Raw genomic sequence first — 19,819 nt, forward strand, 5'->3', positions numbered from 1 at the left:
GGAACCCTATTACCATCCATCCTCCCAGGGCAGCCCTACTGCCTGTGCCGCCCCCTGTGGCGCAGGGCCGCAAGGTAAAGGGTAGCCCGTACAGTAGCAGCTCCAGACTGACAGGGTAATTCATGGAATTAATGTGCGCTGAAAAGGGGAGCGCAAGTGTGAAAATTGCAGCGCACCCGTGCTAAAGCCGCGCACGCAGCCGTTTGTGGATTCATGGAATGCGCTGTGCGTGGCTTACCTGAGATGTGCGCTGAATATGTGTGTGGCGCAGACATCATTGCGACATCCCGAAGGCTGTGCGCGAGATGGCCAGTGAAGGTGCATACAGGGCAGCGCACACACCTAAAAAGGGGGAGGAACATGCGGAATGGGGAACAACACGTGAAAATGTAGGTGTTATGGGGGAAGTACCGCTGCTAAATCCTCGCAACGCCCACACGCGCACTAACAACACATATTCATGGAATCGAACAGGGGAAACCCACGCGCCACAAAAGACGCGCTAATCCAGAAACACGTACGTCAGCAGGAAGCTGGCGTAAGCGGCCCCGTGCAGCATAAAAGTGCGCGCAAACAACAAACAAGCTCATACGCTACAATGAATATACCGTTCCTCGCAGCAGTGGTCGTGGGACATTGCAGGAGGAGGAGGATAGCCAGGCCCTGCATTTTCTTACCCAGGACCATCCTTTTTGGGATGCCTGATGACCAGGTGTATGGCAGGTACAGGTTTCCACCCCAAATCATCCTAGAACTGGTTGCTGAGTGGGAGGATGACCTCACATCACCCACCCTGTGCTCCCAAGCACTGAGTCCCTTGGAAAAGGTGCTCAATGTACTGCATTTCTTGGCTACTGGGTCATTTCAGCGGACAAGTGCCATAGCTGGGGGTGTCTCACAGGCCACGCAGTCACGCTGCCTACACCAGGTGTTGGCGATCATGACTGCACGCCCCTCAGTCCGCAGGCACACATACATGCCCAGAACACCTGCAGAAAGGCAGGGCATGGTCCAGGAGTTTTACGGGGTGGCACATTTCCCCAAAGTGCTAGGTGCCATTGATTGCACCCATGTGGCCCTATGTCTACCTAGGCCTACTGAAAACATCTACCGCAACCGCAAGCACTGGCATTCCTTGAAAGTGCAGCTTGTATGTGATGCCATGGGAATCATCACCTCTGTCCATACAAACTATCCAGGGTCCGCCCATGACAGTTTCATATACAGATTGTCCACCCTGATCCAGGCACTGGAAGCTGGGAAGCATGGCGACACATGGCTCATCGGTTAGTACAAATGCCTGTGCACATGCATGCATGTCAGACACAGACAAATACACAAACCCAACTAATGACAACCATCATGACCTCCCCAGGGGACAGTGCCTACCCTCTCAGAACCCACATGATGACGCCAATTCAGAACCCCACCACGCCCCCCCAGGTAAGATACAACACAGCCCATATTGCAACCAGGGCCATAGTGGAGCGCACATTCAGAGTGCTCAAGTCACACCTACACTCCCTTGACCGCTCTGGCGGCCAGCTACTATATGAACCCCCAGTAGTGTGCAGGATCATTGTGGTAGCATGTGCCCTGCACAACGTCGCAACACTGCAGGGCGTACCTGTGGACATGGTGGTTCCCCCACATCCCCAACCACATGCACAGGTGCTGCTCATGGGAGGGGAAAGGGTATGTGGTGAGGTAACCCGGACCCAGCTTGTGGCCACATTTTACACCTAAACTCCCACCCCTGCGGAGTGCACACAGGCCTGGCACATACCAGGTGACAATCGATGATGACAAAGAGACAGTCAACTGTCACAACATTACCACCCTGAGAATGGTGCCACGGAAGTGCTAAATTGTGTGCATCCCTAGCTACTTAAACATAACCAAAAGGAACACATGCAAGGTGAATATCCCACCCCCCCCCTGCAAAACAGGCCATGTAAATCACTGCTATGTCACCCAAACCCTGCCAACACCCATGACCCCTGTCCTCCATGCCATGCCATCATGCCCCATGGCATGCAATAGCTGAACAGCCAACCAAATGCACAACACATGACACAACCGTCATTAAGTGCAGCGTGAGAAATGTAAACCGGCATGAGACATTCACACCTGACATGGGACCTGATGAACTCACTTGGCAAAAATCTACCACACATACAAAGGGGGTCATTATAAGTATGGCGGTACACCATAGACGGTGCCGGTACGCCACTGGCACCATCCATACCGTACCACCATATTACGAGTAACCCTGGTGGGTGGCGGGCTGTGTGGTGGTCGCCACAGCTGCACCTGCAGCTACCACTACTGGTGGGCCCGTGTCAGCACATGTTACTTACTGTCGGGTCTCAAGGGTGCCAGGGTCTGATGCAACAGCAGCATCACCTAGAGCCACAGGGGGTGTGGCATAGCTGCACCAGCATGTGGCTGGACATTCTGCCCCTGTGGTGCACCCCTGCTTCTTCGTGCTCTACGGCCACCCTGGACTCCACATACTCCCTGGTCACCCCGGCCACGTGCCTGACCACTCCCAACACTGGCAGGACACCCAGCTGAGCCCCCCCATAACCTTTGGTGGCCTCCCAACCATGGCAAGGATGTACTACTGCCAATGGAAGTTCACTGAACAATTGTCCTGGTCAATTAGAGTGAAGAGGGCAGGGTACGTGATGGTAGACGCACCTCTGTGCTCCTGCAAGGCTGTCTGTGGACCCTAGGGATAAATGATGCTCACGCAATGCTCAGGCACCCCAAAAATACAAGAAAAACATATACGCACCCCTGTAGCCCATGTCCGTGTAAAAAAAACTCACGCAGTATGCTGTGGCACCCAGGAACACAAAAAAAACGTATACGATTAACACGCGGGCTACACGCTACTATGAAATCAATAAATGAGGTACGTGACAAACAGGGGCACCCACAGTGGGAAAAATAGCATGCAATAGCGTGCGCGACTCACCGTCTGTGTGGAAAATAAATACGCGTAGGCACTGTAACCGCTGTGTAGTAATCGCGTGTGAACCCCAAAGTAGGAAAAACACGCGTCGGTCTCCACTGAAAGTACGTACAGCGCGTTGCAGACCGGTGTGGACCATTTACATTTGCAGAAGGAAACGCCTGCTCGCGTTACGTCACTTACGCGCTTAGGGCCTTTCCTTGGATAACACGCTGACATGCTGTTTTTTCACGTGCAAAATCACTCTGTATCAAGCTGGCTATGCGACAACACACGGAAGACCACGCTCCTGCCAAGAAGGCCATTTTCCTGCCCCCCAGAGCGCTGAGCCGACTCCCACCAGCCATCTGCTGCTGCCTGCCTGCTGGCCACGTGCCCTGCTATTTGGTGCCTGCACGTCAGCCATCTGGAGGGGTCCAGTTGCTGTGACCACCCCTGCTGGAACAGAAGACTCCCGACTGCAGTTCCATCGCTCCACTGCACCTCACCAGGACCCAGTTGCCCACCCACACCTTCCTCAGGAGTTGCCATGTCGGGGGAAACAACATCTGAGACCACTGGCAACCCCCAGCCAGAGAGGCAGAGGGCTGCCAGCTTCACAGCAGGAGAGGTTGGCATCCTGGTGGAGCAAGTCCTGGTGCATTATGATGCCCTCTTTGGAAGAACACGCGCCGACAAGGATGAACAGAGAAGGATCTGGATGGACATCATGGTTGCCATCAACGCGGAGGGGGGGGCAACCCGTGACCTACCACACGTCCACAAGCGCTGGGAGGACTTCAGGTCCAGGACCCTCAGGAAGGCCCGCGCCTGTTGGACGCAGCGGATGCAGAGGGGTGCCGGGTCTGCCTTACCGACGAGCAGATGAGGGTCCTGGAACGCATACGCCCAGCGCTTCTCCTCCAGGTTCTTGAGAGGCAGACCCATCCGGAGTCAAGCGGTAAGTGTCCATGTGTACTGATTGGACGCAGTACATGTTGAGGTGTGGCAGGAGTGTGCATCTCGGACATATGTCAGGAAAGGCCCATGTATGGATGTGTATGTGCAAGGACATGAGCCTGCCACATGTGAGCCCAGTCATGTGTGATGCACATCAATGGTGTATGTGTTCAAAGCATGATGCACAAATGCATGTGTAGACACAAACATGTCAGCATTTCTGTGTATGTACTATGCCATGGTTGGGGTGTGACACATGGATGCTGGTTCCACCTTCATGTGCGTACACAGTGTAAAGGTGCATGTGTGTGTGTGTTTGACATGTGTGCGACTGTGATATGCCATGGATGCATGTGATACAGATATGTAGGGAGCCAATTGGCAGATGTGACATAGTTGCCGGTGATTGTGTCACAGGTTTCCCCCCTTCTCACCTGTCTGTGTTGTTTGTTGGAGTTCTTCGATGGAGTCTTCTTTCGCACAGTTCGGGTCTTGAAAAACCCTGTGCGTAGGTCCTCGGGTTCCAGCGTGCGTTCAGCGTCCCGTCTCATGGGAACGTTCAGATGTCCGGGAAAAGTCCAGGAAACGGCGAGGAGTGCACTCGGGGAACGAGTGCAAGGAGATCCAGGAAGCAACAGAAGACAAGAAGGGGAGGTATGAAGGAGGAGGAATTTAGGGGACCGGCAACCAGGAATCAAAGGAATTTGCAGTACAAACTACGGCAGCACACATCTAGCCACTGCAAGCGGTAGCGTTGAGACGCGCAGGGCCGCGGGGGCGTGTCAGCTTTATAGAACGTAGTGCGTATGACGCGGAAACTGGTAAACAGCGTTCCGCGTTTGGCGGCCAAGTTGGAAGTACTGCTGAGTGCAAGCCCCTTTGGGTCAGGGACCAGGAAGTCCAGAAAGGACGCGTCTGATGGTTCATGACAGATTGCACTGTGACAGGTGATGGGGGTGCACAAATGCATGTCTTCTAGTGATGGGTGTGCATTCGTTTGGCACTCCCCATGTTGCTTGTGACGTCAGGCTCACCTTCGGATGTTCATGCTTTTGTGTGTGTATGGATGCTGCTGCCTGCTACACCATTCCTGTTAATTTGGGCATGTGTGTGAGTTCAAATGATATGTGTGCTGGGGAGTGTGATGCCATCTGTGAAGTTTGACACTGCCACTCATGTGCAACTGTCATGTGTGTATACGACCATTGTACAGTGCCCTGATGCCTTTGTTCTGTCTTGCAATCTACTGATGAAGAGCACAGCGGCAGGGATCCCACTTCCAGCCGGAGACGCAAGGCCCAGCTCCCCTCCCAGGTAGTCATCTCTTGGGGAGTGAGGAGTTTGGTGCCGCGTCCATGGCCGCAGCTGCCGAGAGAAGGTCCAAGAGGCAGCGATTGGAGGTGGACTCCTCGGCACAGAGTCATCCAGGTTGGTGGGGGGGTTCAGTTGAGGAGGAGGCCGCGGAAGGCCCACGCACTGGGCCTGAAGGGGGGGATTCCACTGGTGCTAGTGGTGCAGTCCAGGGGCAGGGACAGGAGGCAGCACCGGATACCGCGGAGGTACCTGTGTGTAACCCTGTCCCCGATTCTGTGACTGCATCATCGGGCACCAGCAGGGATGCCTGCGTCCAGACCCGTTTTCAGGGAGGGGATGCGCATACAACAACTGGCCTTCCTCTCCCTGCGGACGTTGCAATCCATGACCATATTGAGCCTGTCCTAGCTGGGGTGGTGTTGCGCCAATGTGGGATTCGGGATGACGTGCTGGGTTCTCGACTGGACAATGCATGTCATTTCGGATCCCTCTTTGGCCGCGTCGACCTACTAGGACAGGTCGTCGGCACTGGGTTCACCCGTGTGCTGTAACGTCTTGTGGCCCCCTCCTCAGCTGAACCCCCCTATGTGCCCGTCGTCCTCCGTGCCATCTTCCCGCCCAAGTATCACCTGGGCCCCTATGGAGCTGCCCTGAGGAGGCACTGCTTACGATGGTCAGGGCGGAGAACTCTATGCGCCGGGCGTTGAGGCGGGCTGAGTGCTTCGAGGGAACTCACAGGGAGTTGGAGGAGGCCATGGCTGCATCCCTGCAAGACCTCGAGGCCAAGGAAGAGGCCCCGCTCTGGAACATCGACGTGGAGTTCGATGATGCCCTGGCCCGGAACATGAGGCAGGTGCCCGTCACTGGGGGTCGGGTGGGGGGACATGTGTCAGGGCTTCCAAGTGCATGGTGCCATTTGGGTTGCCTGCAGGTCATGGTCTGGGGTCATGGGCTGCCTACGGGGCATGCCAATGGGGTGTAGGGTGGTCCCCTGTGGTGGGGGCTGCCTGCAGGGCATGGGGTGGGGGGGAGAGGCACACCCGGGAGGGCCCACAATGCCAAATCGCGTCTATTACTCCCTGCGCACCCCCGGATTACACGTACCCCACTCGCTCCAGGCCAATCGCGTGTAAAACTCCATGCGCACCCCGGAATACACGTACCCCACTCGCACTAGGTCAATCGCGTGTAAAAGTCCCCGTGCACCCCCGAAATACGCTTACCCCGCTTGCGCCAGGTCTATCGCATGTAAAACTCCACGCGCACCCCCGGAATATGTGTACCACGCTCTTACCAGGTCAATTGTGTGTAAAAGTCCCTGCGCACCCCCGGAATACGTGTACCCCGCTCACGCCAGGGCAATCGCTTGTAAAAGTCCCCGCGCACCCCTAAAATATGCGTGTCCTGCTCACGCCAGGCCTATCGTGTGTAAAACTCCATCCGCACCCCCAGAATACGTGTACCCCGCCCGCGCCAGGCCAATAGCATGTAAAACTCCACACGCACCTCCGGAATACACATACCCCGCTTGCGCCAGGCTAATCGTGTGTAAAAGTCCCAGCACCGCCCGGAATGCGCGTACCCTGCTCGCGCCAGGCCAATCACGTGTAAAACTCCACGCGCACCCCCGGAATACACGTACCCTGCTCGCGCCAGGCCAATCACGTGTAAAACTCCACACGCACCCCCGGAATACACGTACCCCGCTTGCGCCAGGCCAATCGCTTGTAAAGTCCCCATGCACCCTTGAAATGTGCGTACCCCACTCACGCCAGGCCTATCGCGTTTAAAACTCCATGCGCACCCCCGGAATATGCATACCCCGCTCGCGCCAGGCCAATTGCATGTAAAACTCCACAGGAACCCCCGGAATACACATACACCGCTCGCGCCAGGCTAATCGCGTGTAAAAGTCCCAGCACAGCCCCGGAATACGCATACCCCGCTCGCGCCAGTCCAATCGCATGTAAAACTCCACGTGCACCCCCGGAATACGTGTACCCCGCTCGCGCCAGGTCTATTGCGTGTAAAGTTCTCCACGCATACCCCGCTTGCGGCAGGCTAATCGTGTGTAAAATTCAACTTGCACCCCCGGAATACGCCCATCCACCCTCCCCATGCCCTGCAGGCAGCCCATCCACCATGACCATGACCCGTAGGCAGCCCATCAACCCAGACCATGATCCGCAGGCAGCCCACACCACAGTGGGCACATTTTCCACGCAATTTTCCTGGCACAGGCGGAGTACGTGTATTCAAGGGGGTGCGCAAGTTGATTTCCACACGTTTTGGCAGCCACGAGCGGGGTACGTGTATGGACGGGGGTGCACGGGGAGATTTTCATGCGTTTTGGCTCCCGCGAGCGGGATACCCGTATTCAAGGGGATGCACTAGTACATTTTCACACGTTTTGGCTGCCATGAGCGGGGTACATGTACTTTTTCACTCGATTACAGTGTAGCGGCCCTGTAAGATGGTCCAGGGTTAGGACGGCCCTTTGAATCGTATTGGGGATTTCGATGGCTTTTCCTTGTGCAAGGTGCATTCTTGGGGGCGTAACTGGAGCTGCGGGATGTTCACTGCGCCACAGCTCCAAATGGCTTGGAAAATGCTGTTTAGCGCACATGGCTGGCACAAGGCTGGTGCATGCTGGCGCACGCTCCCTCTCTGCACTGCTCGTGTGCTCTGCTTCTGCGCTGAATTCTATGAATTAGCCCCTATGTTTGCCTGTGTTCGCCGGTGGAGCATGCAGCACAGCCATCAACCAGCAGCGAGTGACAAGGTAAGAAAGGTATAGACAGAGGGAACAGACATTACTGCTCCCTAATAAACTATCCCACCTCTCTTATTACCCCTTCTACCAAAATGCTTAAGTCTGCTGCACGTCACCCACAATTGTATGTTGTCCATAATCGGGCACTTAGGCCCTATACAGGAAACTTGCATCTAGGTGTTATGCTTTTTCTGCTGTATGTTGAAACCTAGACTTTTCCCTCTATCCAGTCTTTTGCACCTAGGTGTTTTGCTTTTTCTGCTGTATGTTGAAACCTAGGCTTTTCCCTTTATCCTGGACACTTGAATCTGGATGATTGCATTGCTGTTGTGTTGAAATTGACTTCATGCTTCTCCCTCACCCGAACTCAGGCCTCCCTTGGCTCCCCTCTCCCCTTCCCCACTCCTCTTTCTCTCCCACTTCACCTGGTGGGGTCCCTGGACGGCTACACTCTGTGAGAGCTCCTGCTCCTCCAGAACTTCAAGGACAACATTGACTCCCCTGCTCCAGCCTTGGCGGATTCACACTTTGCCACTGTCTCCTTGACGCATCTCCTCAAGCACTCCCTTGTGCACCCTCTCCCCAAAAATGCAAGTGAACTGGTCCACTTGCACTTAATGTTCCCTTCTCCTCCCTCCCGATCATTCCCCTCCCTCCTGTCCTGCACTTCTCTTCCTCCTCTTCTTCCCTCATTTCTGTTACTGCACTTGCACGCTCTGAATTTTCTCATGACCTAGTAGGAACGTTATTGTTTGTCTTCTTCCCTGCTCATCCCCAACCTACACTTTCCACCTCTCCCCTCTTTTCTGTTACTGCACTTGCACGTTCCAAATTGTCTCACAACCTAGTAGGAACTTTGTCTTCTTCCCTGTTCGCCCCCTACACTTGCCCTCCTCTCCTCCCCGTCCCCTGTCATTCTTGGTACAGCACTTGCACAACCCGAATGTCTCAAGACTTAGTAGTAAATTTAATATCTGTTTTTTTCGTCCCTGTTGCCCCCTCCCTCCTTGTCTTGATGCACCTTGAAACACCATTTTGCTGTATAGGCGCATTATAAATACCTATGAAAAAATATTGCCGTTTTAAACTACAGCATGGCGTTGTCATAAAAAGAAATGGGCACAAACACGTACATTTCCCCTGATACATGAAAAAAGTTTGCCCTGATACACGTAAAGAGAGGCAATGCATGCCCGATTCATTGAAATCATTATTTTGCAATATCACACACAACGTGGAAATGCCATTGTAAAATGGCTGCCATGTCGACAGAGGAACATACCATGAAGCGGTCCTTCATTAGATTTTACGCTACTGAAAGCGAGGTTAATCATTAAAAATGCCAAGGTACCGCGTGGGAAGTAAATACAGCATACACGCCATACACAGCGTCCCAGACCAGTTGGTGGCACCAGGTACTCCATCAGACGAACAGTTTATACGCTTATACCAAAGCTAGCGGTTCGTTCCGTGGAGTAAATATAAGTAATTCTTCTGTACACGGAGTCACTACATTGTTGTGCAGCTAAGCGTGCATGTCACGGTATCTCCGGGCCCATTAGTCTTGGCTGCCTTCAGGACGCTTGGGGAAAAGGACTTAAAGACTTAAATCAAGGGGCACATATATATTCACTGCGTGGTTCCTTCATTTATCAGTTTCATTTGAGGATTTGCGAGCCAACAATCTGCGTTTCTGTGATTTTAGGAAGAATCATAAATAAATAATGCGTGCCACGTGAATTAAGAAGCCTTGAGTGACAAGGGAACAACTCGCCTCGGGTGGACTAGGTAAGAGACATTACACAACAGCTATTAAACAGTGTGCATTCAGTTTAGAGAGCAGCACTAAAAGTATACCTTTCATTCCATGTTATAGGAACCACAGAGGGCTTTCAAGAATCCATTTGAGAATGCTCATACAAGTCGTTTTTCAAAAATGATTGGTTGCTATTTATTTTGAAAATACTTGAAATACCTTTCCGCTAGACCTGTCACATTGGATGATGACAGAGAGTCAAAAGACACTTTATTGATTAATATATGTATTTTGTGTATATGTCCTAATACACTGTAATCCACTTATGGAAGATTTCATAACTACACTGTCCTGATACAGGCCGGAACACTATGAGAAAGAGCACATTGCCAGAAACACTGCACATCGACAATACTGTCACAATCTTTAATCAATATTGTTAAATAGGTTACTATTGATTGTTCTGAAAATTCACGTGAGATGGTAGGGATGATTTAGGAGAGAAACCACACCCCCTAAAAAATGATGATTCAAAGCATTTCTTTGTTTTTCCCTGTGTCATTTGTTCAACACTGTGTACACTGGTTGTCAATATTGTGAAGACTGTTTCTTTGAATATTTTGTGACGTGTCAATATGTTTTTGGGTGTTAGCACAGTTGCGCATCTCTCTAAATGTTGATGGGATTTGTGTTTTGTTGTGTGCTGACCACAAATTAGTTGCCTTATCTCAGCACATATAATTGTCTATCCGAAAATGATCCTGATCATATCGTTTTGTTTGAATGTTCATATGACGCTTGCTTGCTTTTTGCCATAGCGCTATATAAATGCTAAATTAATTAAAAAGCAGGCCGAAGCCATATGAATCCACAGCATTTGTGCAAGCATGAAACTCCATGCTGGCGGAAATGCCAGTGTACTTGGCTGGAGGAGGGGAAGGGAGCGACAGAACCGTAACTTGCGATCTGCCCCTCCGCTCTGCCATACAAAGGAATGAAAATGGGGTGTGACGTGAATGAAGGCAGGCTTTTACACCTTACATTTACATTACACCCGGAGCAAAATAAGCTCCAGTGGAGTAAGTGAAAGGCGTAAAATCCTTGCGTAAGGCTTTTACATCTTTCATTCACGTCACGCCCCATTTTTATTTATCTGTACAGCAGAGTTTCGGGTGGATCGCAAAGTACGGTTCCACCACCCCCTTTTGCTCCGCTGTACAAGTACTCCAGCATTTCCAGCAGCATAGATTTTCATGCTGGTGCAAATGCTTTGGATTCCTATGGCGTCCGCCTGCTTTTAACACTAGCAAAAAGTAGGTGGACTCCATAAGAATCGATTATGAGTACATGGCAGTCTGTGTTTACTTCAATTGAATTGTGAAGTGCAAAACAGGCGGTGTACACCCCCTTTTTGCACTCCGCCATTCAAATGAGGAAAATTACACAGTGGGGACCAGCTCAAGCAAAAGTGAAAACGTAACAGCTCGCAATTAATTTTTTATTGCAAGCTTAATACTGGAGACTAGTCTCTTAGCGCTGGACCGGGATTCAAACCTGCATTGTTCTGTGTTATCTTGCTTCCAAGACACATGCACTGTCCCTGAGCTAGCCTCCCAGCCGTGTGTGTTCCTGGGGACTCCGATTAGGAGCCCCTTTGTGGTGATTCTGGGATGTGGGCATATCTTCCCAGGTTTCGTTGATATGTATATTTGCTATAGTTTTGGTTTGCTTTTCATATGCTTAAACATTAATGCACTGACCGTGAGGGCAGGGAAGGCAGATTGCTCTCCCAGGGAGTGTGGCTATTTGTTTCTGGAGAGGGATTTCCACGAGTGTAACACTTTGAGCAGTGACCCAAAATAAGACAGAAAAGGAATAACAAATCATTTGTCTTTCTTTAATTCTATATGATAATTGCTAGACTCGTTAAGGGTTTATGTCAGGCACTCTTCAGTAGGGTGAGTCACTGATTTAGTCTGTTCATAAACTCCTCAATTCAGCCTTTCATCCTTCTGAGGTCAATAAATGAGTACCAACACAGTTTGGGTGATACTGTATGTATATTTGTTCTATATAGAAAGCTTGTGTAAGTGCTATATAATAACACATCACTATCATTTGGGCTTGGATGTCTGCTTGCATTCACAGAAATATGGCAATATGGGCCTATACACACCGATAGTAACGATACATATGGTGATCCATTCTTGTATGAAATGTATGTCACATTATAGTGATAGCGTAACGATATTTTTCATAATGTACTTAGGCAATGCAATGCCACGTCCTGTTTTGTCAAGGGGTGAAAGGTCGTGTTCCATCGCTTCCCGTGATGTCACTTCGGGGTGGGGTCAAATTACATCCCTTAAGGGCCATGTGATGTCACTTCCCCTACCCCTGGCATTTTGGTGAAATGACGTCCCTGCGCTCTCCCCCACTTGGCTCCACAGTGCAGAAAAAAGGGAACATTTCAGAGTGGCCCAGGACTTTTCCTCAGCTGCTGCCTCCTCTGTAGAGCCCTGAGGGTGGAGAAAGTATCCCAGCCGCTCCTTCACTGTCATCCTAGGCATAAACGTTTTCACACTTCGTTTCTAGCAATGCTCAGCTAGTGAGCAGCACTTTAATTCAATGGCTGCAGCCACCACTTCCATTTTGGGCAGTTGCTGAAGGGCCCTGCTCACCTACAGAGCTGTCATGAGAAGGACAAAATGCAGGTGACGATAGGCACCTTGACAATGGCCTCTCTGTTACTACTGTAAAACATTTATTTTGTAAGAAGAGCCTTTCTTAGGCATGAGTGTTTAGTTGATTAACACAGTGTTGGGACATTTTCAAATGAAATACTTTCCCCACACTCTTCCAGTTATCTACCAAATTTGGATCTGCTACTAAGATAATTAAAGCAAGAATCACAATAAGGCTCCTTTGAAATATTCACTTATATTCGTGATGTTGACTAGCTTGACAGGCCCAAAAATGGGCTTGCTTTTCTGTAGATAGTCCTGCGTTATTAGCATTACGCATAACAGTAAGATAGACGTTTGTGACACTCTCTATACCAGGTGACCTTCCTACACAATTTCTTGTAGTGTGTCTTAAAATGCTAAACGTACAGTAGTGCAAAATGGGACATTTTAATATTTGCATTATTTAGCATTCTGGGAGCTTTGGTTTTCAATTCAGGGTGTGCAATTAAAAGCACAATGGCATTACTTTTTTTTGACATGATGTCAGTTTGCTTTACTCTGTGATTTGTAAGTAATTACTATGAGACAGTATTATTGTAGTCCTTGAAAGCCAAATCTTAAATACTTGTATGAAGTAAAACTTGGACAGTATGTGGCCAAGTGCCTACACTATACAGTGGGTTAAAATCTTGGCTTCACTGTTTAACTAAAGTGTGTGATCTGGGGCAAATAATTTAATATCACTGTGACTTAACTGCAAACATCGGAGTACCCAGAAGTGATTAAGTTCACAATACTCAGGAAAAAATCATTTACAATTGGGCAGATTTAAGGATGTTTGGAATACAAGGTTTGCCTTATGTTAGATGCCCCTGAGATCCTAAACTAGAATTGCATTATTGTTGTGCTGGCTCTCCCTTTGTCCCACAACAGTTGGTTTGACAGGCAGCTATATAGTTTCTCCAGACAGTCAGAGCACCACAGATTATAGTTCAGGGCATATATTGAGACAGAATGACAGATTTGGTTTGGACACTAGCAGCATGTAGGTTTGTCAGTGCGTGCATATATTATCACGAGAGGCCCTGTTTTGGGAACTGGCAACATGAAAATGTGTTTACATGCGGCAATGTCGGCATGTCTTGTTGAGACCAGCCTCATTACTTTCTTTGGACAGAAAAAGCATGAAAGGGAGTCAGACCTCATGATGTGGTTTAGCAGCACCTGCTTGAAATTGGGCAGCGCTGGCATATATGTTGAGTGAGACCTCCTGTTTTTACTTTGGGGTCACAGCCAGTGTCAACACCTGTTAAACATTTTTTCCGTGTGCTGATGGTGACGTGGCATCTACGAAAATGTTTCACGTGTGTCCTGCAGAGCACAGTGCACATTCTACACTAGGCTCCATTTTTCAGAAATTTAAGATTTTTAAACTATTGTTTTGAACAAATCTTTAAAATGTGTTTTAAAAAAAGGTTTGGCACTGGCCAAAACCATACTGGATTAGTTCAGGTGCACTCGCTTGGGGTTGTAAAGATTCACCAGGTGCAACTGTTCTCGACTGTAGTGGTATCGCCAGAGTGCGGCATGAAAACCTAAGAACATGGCTAGTAAGGTCTTGCTACTTTCTTTGACCACACATTAGGTGAGCCCAATATGCCCCATCAAAAAAAACCAGGACTTTTTACCCACAACTCCTACCATGCTGGATACTCACCTGGTCGTATATAATACTTTTTTTAAAGCAATGCCTTGAAAAGAACAAACATTACATAATCAACTAACCATACACAATATAAATGGTCATAGAAACATGCACAGCAAAAAGACCATCAGGCTCACTACAAGTCTGCCGGTACGGGCTCTGCTTTACCAGCAGGCCTAAACTGCCGGTAGATCAGGCCCCTACCGGCAGATAAGTGCCTGAAGCACCGGCACTGGTACTAAAGGTGCCGGTGATTCGGGCAACACCTTCCCATGGAGTTCCAGAGGACTCCATGGAATGGGGAGTTACCAGCATCTCCGCCTCCCGTAATATCCTGCTAATACCGGGATCTCGGGCGGCGGAGACGGTAAGCTAGTTCCCCGGTATCCCACCGGAATTTCCTGCAGGATACCAGGGAACTCATAATGAGCCTCCATGGCTTTAGCTTTATTGTTCCGATACTGAAAAGAAGGTTGTAATTAGCATCATGCAAAGCAATGTGAGCCTAAACAAATCTCCATTGGATTTTAAAACTGTAGTCATTACTTCACACAGCATGCAGCATTATGCACCCTTTCCACTACTCGTCACCCATCATTCACAATTCTTAAAGGACAAGCTACCCTGTGTAAATTCTGCAACTATAATGTTCTGCTGATGCAGAGCAACATGTTAAGATAAGAGCTGGGAAGGCTTTGATCCTGCCCAAAGCAACGTTGGGATTTTCCCATCCCGGACAAGATGTGCGCGGAGCACAAGACACAATCTATACATTCGGGACAGTACCGAAAAATATGGGACAGTTGATCACACTGTGCCCAATTCTAGTACTAAAGAGGATTACAGTACTGCAGGCACAGCGCTCCATGCTCACTTTACCCAAAGGTGGATGTAGTGTATGAGTGCTTTCTATTATTGTGTTATGTCACTGGACTTTGTTTGGTCTCCAGATGCTTCGGTGGATCAAGCATAGGGAGGGGTGGGTTAGGCTAGCAGAGAAAGGGAAAATGCACCTACTACTTACTGGTAATATTCATTACTGCTAGTCCTACTCTTCCTCGTCAAACCCACCTCCATTCGCAAACCCATTCCCAATCATTTTAGTTCCAGCCCCTTTCCCTTCAGAGGTGTACAACTCCCAGCATCCCACAATACAACATTTCCCCGAAGCATTGTGGACCCTTCCAGCCAACAACAGGTTGAGGTGAGTCATCAATACTGTGACGAGAGAGTGTGAGACTAGGAATAATGTACATTACTTAGGCAATATGACCCGAAGAGGCGGGCCATCACCGGTTACATAGTTTGAACCCTGAGCGAACCGAGGGCATTAACGGAGCCCTGGGGGCATCATCCAACCAGTAATGGCCCCCTTGGAGGGTCATGTTGCTATTAGTATTCCTGCACGTCATACCAGGGTACTAATTACAATTTTTCTCGAGTCGAGAAACGGAGCTGCAACCGTTTCTCAACTCGAGGAAAAAAAAGCAAAAAAATGGCCACCGGTGATCGGGAGAATAGACTTCATGTAGTCCCTTCTCCCTTTCCATAGCAGCCATTCAGTTGAATGGAAAATAAAGTAAATGAAAAAATGACCACCATGGAACAGGGAGAAGGGACTACGTTGTAGTTACGTCTCCCTTTCCATGATGGCCAGTCATGGAAGGAACCCCAGAGCCGCGGCGATGAAGCAGAGGCTTCAGAGCCTTCTCTGCAAGGTCTCTTGCTTGTAGCAAGCTCATTGGCCCTTGCCAGGTACTAATGGTAAGTAATCTGTGAATTACCTCCATGCCCCTCTTCCTCATCTCAGTGCTTATCTTTGAGGTAGGCCAAATCTTCATATGGAAGGGTCTCATGACTAAACACACAGACCAAAAAGAATGTTGCCACACCAACAACACAATCTTTATTGACACCAAGGGGGTCATTATGACCTTGGAGGTAACCATGCCGCACTTTGCGGCATGGTTACCCCTTACCGGGTACCGTGTCCGGGTTCCTTGAATGAGGAATTACCGGCAATTCCAACCTTGGAGGACCCGGTAATTCCTCATTCAAGGAACCCGGACCCGGTACATCCCCATTCCCATTTGAGCCCCCTTAGGGCTCAATGGGAATGGGGAGGGAGCTAACAACGGGCCCGTTAATAACAGGCCCGTTGTTAGGTCCCTGGTCTGCTAGCGAGACCTGCTAAGGGCACCTGGTTTTACCAGGTGCCCTTTGCGGGTCCCTCGAGCAGACTCGTAATGGGGCGGTAAGGGGTTGACGGCTCCGGCACCATTACTGGCGCTGTTAACCCCTTACCGCCAAGGTCGTAATGAACCCCCAAATCTTTTTTCCACCACCTGAACTCATTCCAGAATGCAAAACACCAGTGCCCAGAGAACCAGGGGCCTAATAATCTGCATTCCTTTCACAGCTGAAAACTACCCTTCTCACACCGAGTGCCCAGTGTCCCTCATAACATTTTGGGGATGCCGGTCACCTGGATTTCTGCAAGGAGGAGGACACCTGGCCAGAGACTCCCAACTTCAGAAACCCTCTCCTCTAAATCTCCCTACTGAACATTGAATCAACCTTACCACTTCTACACCTCTATAGGAACTCAGGGGAGAAGGAGACCTCAGAGTAGCCCATGCTGGAGCAGCTGGCCACTCCATAAAACATAGTACCATCTCTGCCTGGGCCAGAAATTAACCACTAGGAACCACTTTCTCCATGGCTTTTTCCACATATCCATGGGAAATAGTGCTGCTGGGGAGTCACATACCCGTCCCTGTGGCCAACTGAAGGATAGCGCATCCACCTTTTAGGCTCCCTGCAATGGGAATATTGAAAAGAATTTGGTCAACTGAGCTGTCAACGGGGACACAAACGGGTCTATCAGTGGATCTCCAAGCCTCCTATATGTGGATAGGAAAATCAGAACAACAATTCTTGGGAGTTCATGCAAGGTTTGCTACCACATTCTCCACTTTTCTCTCCCCAATCCTAGCCACCAGTTGGTCTACCTTCCTGGACCTTGTCCCCCACTCACGTTTTATATATGCTATTGCTGAGCATTGCCCCTCCTGATAATCACAACCGGAGTCTTTATCCATTGAGAAACTACACGTAGTGCTCCCCTTACTGCCGCTAGCTACCTCCGGTTCGGGGACTGAATGGCATCCACTAGTCCCACATTTCCCGATTAGGTTTTCTCCCCTACTGTGGCTCGCCAACCTATGTTGCTGTCATCAGTAGTAATTATGGTCACGCCAAGGAGATCTAACATTACCCCCCACTTCAGGTTGACTTTCTGTAAACACCACCTGAGATTGTAACATAACTATGTGAAAATAGGGCCTAGGCTATTCTAAGGCCTCAGATGGCGGTACCTAATACCTGTGTATGTCATGGGCTAATGGCCTGAGATTCAACCTAGCCCAAGGCAGCACAAACACACAGTATGCCACATGCTTCTGTAATTGTGGAAATATTCTGGCTGTCGCGTGGTCCGGTCTCATTGTTTCTCTCAAGAGCTTCCTCTGGGGTCTCACCCTGTCCTGAGAAAGGTAACGTTCCTGATTTTCATTCAAAACTGGCCATTTATGGAAGGAAAGCCCTTCGGATGTAGAGATGCCACAACAGTTTCCAGAAGCTTAGCAGAGACTTGGGGGGGCTGTCCTCAGTCCATATGGTAAGACTTTGAACTGAAAATGCTGCTTGCAGATCGCAAATCTTAGGAATTTCTTATCCTTTGACTTGATCAGTAAATTGTAGTATGCATCCTATAAATTGATTGATACTAGCCAACCCTCTCTGTGAATGAATGGCGCAATCCTTTGTAGGGTCTCCATTTTGAAATTATTTTTGCATTTGCATTGTTACGTGGCTATGAGATCCTCTACCAGTTGAATTTTCCTGAGGGTTTCCAGACCATACATATCATGAAATAGAATCCCTGATTGTCTTTATTGCTGGGAATTCTTGCTATCCAATTCTTTCCCTGCAGCTCCCTAAATGCAAGGTTCATTGCAAGTCTCTTGCTATTGTTACTTGGTGTTGGCATCAGAAATAGGCCTTTTGGCATGGCAGCGATCTGAATTTTAACCGGTATCTAAGCCATACTGTGCAGGATGCCCACACATCTAATGATAATCTTTCCCACAACTTGGGAAGGTACTGAAGCCTGCCTCCTACTGACCATCCTTGATTGTCAGGTCTTCTGTCCTCTTCTTGGAGACGACTTTCTGCCCATTTTGAAATGGAACTTCTCTCTTAACTGGAGGAATCTTGACGATGGTGGAGCTTTCGGCTGCTTCAGGTTCCCAGGTGACTTATATCTGGCCCAAGTCCTCTCTTTCTTTCTTAACTTGTCTGCGTGCCTGTCTGCATTTCATTTTTTGTTTACTATTTCACTAGGGAGCCCCCAAAGAGTTTCCTCTCTTTGAAGGGCAACTTTAGCGCAGTTGCTTTCTGAATTCCCTCCATATGCCAGTCCCTAATATGGACATGCATTGTGCCTCAGATGGAGGTTTCCAAGAGCATAGCAGTATTTTACACTCAATGAAATGATGGTTGTGGCATAACCCCTACTTGTTCTGCATGTTTGCTAGTAAGAATGTGCCCCCTGTTCCATCTTCTATTGCCTTACAAACATTTGTGAAGGCACCATGTTCCGTGTAGGATATATAAATGTACGCTCTTAACGATAGAAATGCCCAGCACTCGATATTTTGTAGACTGATGCTGTTTTTTAGCTAGCAGATGTCGAACTAAGGTTTCTTCAGCTGACATCGAAGATCTCCCCACCGGGTTTGATAGAATTTGGCCCACCTCAATTGACTCTGGCAGTGATGCTTCCTCACCCCACAGAGGGTATAGTTTGGGCATAAATCTGGACATTACTGGATGCACTGGTTCTTCCCATTTTTTCACTACCTTCTCCTTGACATCTGGAATCCGAGGAAGGCCCGTCTCGGAAGTACCCTATATTGTCTGCTTTGTGGGTCAGGAGAAGCGTTGGCTCCAACTTCTTCTGAAAACCCCATAAACTCGGAGACCTGGATCAGGTAATTCTCTGCGTCTATGTCCAAGTATTTTCTCCTGGGATCACTGTCTTCCTCAGAGCGGCAGGAGGGAGATGATGAGGGGGATGAAGAGACTTCCAATGAAGAGTAGGAAGAAGAGGAGGAAGAAGAGGTTTGGTCCTTCTTCGCCTGTTGCCATGGTGTAAGCAGTGATCCGAGCCAACCATAGTCTGCCCTGAAAGGGACGACTTCAGACTGACGTGCAAATAGCCACCTGTAACGTCCTGTTTCTGCTGTTTTTGTTGAGAAAGGAGGTCATGTCTCCTTTCTACTGTTGTGCTGGGTTGCAGCCCACGTGTTTAGATGGGTGGAGTTCCGCCAGAGCGCCAGTTCACGCCTAATTAATAAAGTAGAAACAACTCAATACCTTGGCTCCTCGTTTTATTGAATATCGTCGCGTTTCTATAAAAAAGGTAATCATTGTACGCATGCCAGAAGTCAACAATGGCGATGAGGTGATCCTGCGGAGTTCTCCGTATCAACCACTGGGGGTCCGACACTCAAACACACGCCCCCACTATGCTACACTACTGCCATTTCAAGGAGCAGCAGGAAGCTGTGCCCTGCATAGATGGCCGCACAGACTGCCTCTG

This window comes from Ambystoma mexicanum, chromosome 11 (assembly GCF_040938575.1).
Source record: "Ambystoma mexicanum isolate Mex_15411 chromosome 11, UKY_AmexF1_1, whole genome shotgun sequence".
In the NCBI taxonomy this organism is placed as follows: Eukaryota; Metazoa; Chordata; class Amphibia; order Caudata; family Ambystomatidae; genus Ambystoma; species Ambystoma mexicanum.